The sequence below is a fragment of the Triturus cristatus genome, chromosome 6, assembly GCF_964204655.1.
Source record: "Triturus cristatus chromosome 6, aTriCri1.1, whole genome shotgun sequence".
Lineage (NCBI taxonomy): Eukaryota > Metazoa > Chordata > Amphibia > Caudata > Salamandridae > Triturus > Triturus cristatus.
The window spans coordinates 734,288,385-734,294,473 of record NC_140589.1 but is presented as its reverse complement, the minus strand read 5'-3'; the positions used below and the strand labels follow the sequence as shown (position 1 = coordinate 734,294,473).

At 48.1% G+C, this 6,089-nt stretch overlaps 1 pseudogene; it reads right to left on the bottom strand.

Annotated features, from left to right (window-relative positions):
- Nucleotides 1-525: 525 nt before the first annotated feature.
- On the bottom strand, nucleotides 526-2,340 carry LOC146817791 (general transcription factor II-I repeat domain-containing protein 2 pseudogene; annotated as a pseudogene).
- Nucleotides 2,341-6,089: the final 3,749 nt, after the last annotated feature.

Below are 6,089 nucleotides of genomic sequence, written 5' to 3'. Positions count from 1 at the left end.
CAGCTGCAGGGAAGTTTTTTTTATTTTGCCTCTCTCCCACCGTGACTCCTAAGCCCCCCTACCCACCTGCCGCGCCACTTGTCCCCAACACCGGCCGCTAACATTCAAGGATTGTTTTCCAGATTCATAGATTACTTTTGTTCACTATCACCAGTCTGTAATAGGCAGCCTTGTTGTAGAGCAGAGGTGTCAAACTCAAATTCATCGGGGGCCGCATCAGCAGTTTGGTCACCCTCAAAGGGCCGGTTGTATCTGTAGGACTATGTGTCCACTCTTTATTATCATAAATTATTGTCACTGCATTCAATTATTACTGTTTTTTGTAATAATGTAAGTAATAACTAGCTCTGAAAGCAGAAACATAGTCAAAATAATGGCAAGTAGATATTCAAATGTACAATTATTGTACAATTTATTAAAAAATGATTTTTGGTAACAGACAGTAATTTTTTTTTTTTTAAACATACAAATATTGCCAAACATTGTTTATTACACATATGGCAAACACAAGGCACTAACTTTTTTTTAACTTTTCTGACTAGATGGCTGACTTCGTTTTCCTGAGGTCAGTCCATCGATGTCTGGCGTTAGGTCTTGTGCTGTAGCAATCCGCAAAACAGCATGGAGGTTATCATCAGTGATGCGTGATCTGAGCTTGGTCTTGTTCAGATTCATGACTGAAAACATCTGTTCACATAGATAGGGGCTCCCAAACATGGACAGAACACGTGCAGCTTGAAGTCGGAGCTGTGGCATCAAAGCAGGGGGGAGGAGACGGTAAAATTCGTCGACTGTCGCATCCTGGAACTTCGCTTTCAGGCTTCTGTTGCACTGAAGTTCTATAAATTCCATTTGAAGGTGATGTGGTGCACTGTCAACATCGATGTTGAAGGGATTGGCAAAGCTGGTAAAGGTTAAGTTTTGTCCTTTAAAGTCAGAAAAGCGTCGATTGAATTCATCAATCAGCCGATTCACTTTGGTACCCAATCGAGCACATGAAAAAGTACCTGGGAATGAGGTTGAGATGCTCTGGCAGATAGGAAAGTGGGCAAGACTGTCTTTTTCAAGCTGTGACTTCCATAGGCGCAGTTTCTCCTGGAAAGCTGTTATTGCCTCATACATTGAGGTTATGACTTGTTTGCGGCCCTGCAGCCTCAGATTCAGTTGGGCGAGATGCTCTGTTATGTCACACAACATGGCAAAATCGCACAGCCAGTTTGGATCTGACAGTTCTGACAAGGGCTTCCCTGTACTTTGCATAAAAAGAGTAATTTCTTCCAAAAGCTCAAAAAATCTCTTGAGAACGGTGCTCCTACTCAGCCACCTTACTTCTGTATGGTATGGCACATCTGTATGTTCCATGCCCACCTCCTTCAAAAATTGTTGGAACTGACGATGATTCAGACCCTGTGCACGCAGAAAATTCACTGTTTTCGTGACTGTGGACATTATGTTATCCAGTTGCAGAACCTTGCCACACAGAGCTCCTTGGTGGATAATGCAGTGATAAGTTATCAGCGGCGTGTGGCAATTACTTTTTTTCATTTTCTCTTTTAACAGTCCAACCAAGCCATTTCTCTCTCCACACATTGCTGGAGCGCCATCAGTAGTAAGTCTCACCAACTTTTCCCAAGGTAATTTCATTTTATTTACGGATTCCTCCACTGCATTGAAGATGTCCCTCCCAGTTGTTGTCCCATACATGGCGACCACATCCAAGAGCTCCTCACTGACAGACAAGTCTTCCTTCACACCTCTTACAAAAATAGCTAGATGAGCTGTATCAGTATTGTCAGTGCTTTCATCAACAGCTAATGAAAATGCCAGATAACTGCATGCCTCTTCAGCCAACTTTGTTTTAAGATTACAGGCTAGGTCCCTGACTCGGTCTGTGATGGTGTTTCTTGACAAGCTGACATTGTTAAAAGCCTGTCTCTGCTCAGGGCACACCTGTTCACATACCTTCAGCATACACTGCTTTACAAATGCACCGTCTGAAAAGCACTTTGAAGCTCGCGCAATTTCTTCAGCCACAAGATAGCTGGCTTTCACTGCTGCATCATTTTTTGCTGTCATTTTTGCAAAAATATTCCGTTGAGAATGCAGGCTACCTTTTAATTCTTGGACCTTTTGTTGCTTTTCCTGGTGGCTAAGGTTAGCAAATTTGGCTCCATGTTTGGTCTCAAAGTGCCGGCGTAAATTGTATTCCTTCATCACTGCCACTGCCTCATAGCAAATAAGACATACCGGCTTGTCTCCATTAATCACAAACATGTATTCACTTTCCCATCTCTCCTGAAATTGCCTTCCCTCTGCATCAACATTTCTTTTCTTGGACATTTTTGGGTTATTTGATTGTAGTTTATGGTCCCTATACCACTGTAAAGTGACACGGAAGTGGTCAGTATATCCAAAGTTTACCGCTCAGACTTTTAAGCAGAATAATAAGCAGACCCCCCCTAATAAGCAGACCCCCCCCCTCCCCCCCCACAAACATCATATGTACTTACAGTACAGGAGAGAAGGGTTCAGGCAGCCGTTGGATCTGTCACATCACAGGATGGCATGCGCTCAATATAAAAACAAGTGGAGGTTTCCTGTGTAGAACGGCCGGCGCCGCTAGAGGGCAGACGTTCTCTGGCTTGTAGGCTGCCGCGCATGCGCTGAAGAGGTGGCCGCGCATGCGCTAAAGAGGCGGCTTTCTTGTGTTAAAAAAGAAAAAAGCGAGAATAAAAGGTGAAGGCTTTCTTGTGTCAAAAAAAAAGCGAGAATAAAAGGTGAAGGCTGGCGGCCGGCGGCGGCTACACGGGCCACATGACGAGGTCTGGCGGGCCAGATTCGGCCCGCGAGCCTTGTGTTTGACACCCATGTGTAGAGGAACAGGCAAGTGTTCCTAGAGTGGAGTGGTGGGAGATGTAGCTAGATTCAAGGATAGTCACTTTCCTGATTATATTCCTCCCACACCCAAAAAAACCTTTCTCTGTAGGAAATGTAGAGTCTGTGTCCGAAGAGACCTTTAAAAGGAGAGTCGTATGTGCTTCTCCGAGTGTCCTTCTAATCCTGTGCTATGTGTGTCTGCATGTTTTAAATCGTACCACACGCAAATCAAGTATTGGTAGCAACCGTGAGAGTAACAGTGAACTGACTTGTCTGTTTCATTTTATATTTTTTGTTCAGTTTCTCGGTTTGCGGCTGTGAAATGTATTTAGTTAGATCTCTTGTGCTTGTAGTCAAAGTTGGGTTTTCATCTCCTTCAAACTGCTTTGTGTTTTCTTGTTTTTTCAAAATAAATGTGATGGCGGTGTGTATAGTCTGGCGCTTAGCTTACGTTGTGTGTAGATTAGTACTTGGCTTGCGGTGTATGTGGTCTGGTGCTTAGCTGGCGGTGTGTGTGGATTGGTGCTTAGCTGGGGGGTGTTTGGATGGTGGTGTGTGTGGTCTGGCATTTAGTTGTCAGTGTGTTTGTTGTGACCAGCAGCAAGTCACTACACACACACACCGCCACTGAAACGGCAGTCCACTCACTCTACCACCTTCCAGGTGATGTGGTTGCTGTGTCTGAACTGGCATCTGGCTGGTGGTGTGTGCGCTAGTGGTGTGTGTTTGTTCTCCAGCTAGGGGTGTGTGTGAGCTGGCATTTGGCTAGAAGTGTGTGTGTGTAGTGACTTGATGCTGGTCACTAGGCACACATTGCCAGCCAACTGCCCGTCCACACACTCTGTCAGCTGTCAGGCGGTGTGATTGCTGTGTCAGTCCTGTGGGCGTATGAAAGTGATAGGCCCTTGAATGGAGCTGTTTATTGATGTAAGTGTTATAATGCTCTGGGCTCATGGCTGGCAATGTGAATGGTTTTGTCTATGTGATGCATGAATGTGTGAATAGCCTTTAAAGAGGTTGGTGCCTTGTCGTGGCTTTACAATGCACAAGTTATGAGTCATTGGATCAGTCTTCAGAACTTTCAATTATATTATTTTTTTTTTTTATTTTTTTTTTTTTAATTTTTATTGAAACAATAAATCAGTTACAAGCATGGGCCTACAACCACCAGGGCCGGCCGCTAGATTCAGAGGGATCGTACATTAGTTAAAGCAGTAGGCGACACCTGGGGCCCAGCCCCGTAAATGGCTCAGGATAGCTCGAGAGAAGCAGGAGACATACATTTAACATAAATAACAACAAAAAACAAAAGGCGAGGCATACGGGCAAAAAGCGTGGGTCAGGCTACAACCGGGGGACTTTTTACTCCAAACCTTCAATTAGCTATCAACAGGAGGGAGTACTGAAAGATCGGGGGGGGTAACGGGAAAGGAACATCTATATTCGATTATTACAATCAGTTGCAAGGAACCATCAAGGGTCAGGGGGACAAGGCAATATCGGTGTCCACTAGGGGGGGCGTACAGATACCCCCACGATACACGTTCCATTGCCCCCAAATTCTACCCCATGCCCCGGGTTTACCGCGGGCCACATATACAGTCTTCTCCCTGAACATACACCAGTCCATGTTTTCCTTCCATACTGACACGGTGGGTGGCCGCTGGGCGCCCCAAAGCTGCGCTATATCCCTCTTAGCAATCATGTAGCCCAGGGCCGCCCACCGAGTCTGCGCCGCATTATAATCATTGGGCTCCCACACATTCAAGACACAGCGACGCACCTCCGGCAGCAGCGCCACCCCGGTGACTTGTCCCATGACCCCATGAACCCGACGCCAGTATTCCGCCACCTCCCGGCACTCCCAAAGGATATGGAGAAAGGTGGCACTGAGCCCACACCCCCGCTTGCAGAGCCCATCTTCCGAGAATCCCATCGAGACCAGACGGGGGCCCGTCACATACACCCGGTGGAGAATCTTTAACTGGACCAGGCGGAGACGGGCTGGAATGGCAACTTCCTTGGGGGACGATAGTGCGGACTGCCAGTCCTCGTCGTCTAATTCCACCCCGTCCCCCGTCCACGTCTCCCGAAGGCGCACCAATAGGTCAGCCCGATTATTAATGAGTTTTTTATAGATTAAGGAGATAGTACTGTCGGGAACATGACCATCAAGTATGCGGTCCTCGAGGGGCGAAGAGGCCGGGATCTTGGTCCCCTCCCCAAAGACAGAGAGCAGGGCATGCCGAACCTGGGCGTATCGGAAGAACTCCTTTTCCGTGAGTTCGTATTCGCTCTGGAGCGCCGCGAAGGTCTTAACCGCGCCCTTCATCCATAAGTCTCCCACTCTACTGATGCCAATCGTGTCCCAACGGTCAAACCCCTTCGTTGTCCAGAGGCTTCCCAGTCGGTCGGAGGCAAATAAAGGAGTAGCGCATGTTAGTCGCTCACTCCAGCCCATGGCTACATTGGCCGCCTTCCAAATCCGTACCGCGATCTTAGTGGGGCCCGTCAGGGTCCGTCCAGCCGAGCGGGAGTAAAGCGCCCTGTTATAGTTACCGCCGGGAAGCAGGAATTTATCCATCTCATACGCCGGGTTCAAGCCAGGCGCATACGTGGCATGGTTAATGGCTGATAGCTGTGAGGCCCAATAATACCTGCGAACGTCGGGAAGCGCGATGCCCCCGTCGTACCAGGGGAGAGTGAGTTTGGCCAGGGCGATACGCGCCCGTCCGTCCCACACCAGTCTCCTCTGCAGGCTCTCTACTTCCCGAAGTAGGCCACTGGAATGATGTCGAAGGAGTTCTGAAGTGCATAGAGGAACCTGGGAAGGGACATCATTTTAAACAATGCGGCCCGACCCAGTGGGGACAGGGGCAGCCTACACCACCGAGCCGTGTCTTCCCTCAAACGCCGAAGTGGAAGCAGGAGATTGTGCTCATAGCGAGCTACCGGGTCCAACGAGATGTGTATCCCCAGGTATTTAAAGCCGGACAGAGATATTTGGATCGGAAGTCGAGGCGGCAGGAGAGGGGGGCCACCGGAGATAGGATAGACACAGGATTTAGACCAGTTAATCGTGAGACCCGAATTCCTCCCGTAGGAAGTCAGAACATCGAAAAGAACGTTAAGCGACTGCCGCGGCGAGGTAAGATACAGGAGGATATCGTCAGCATATAACGAAACCCGATCCTCAAAGCCCGGGGCCCACC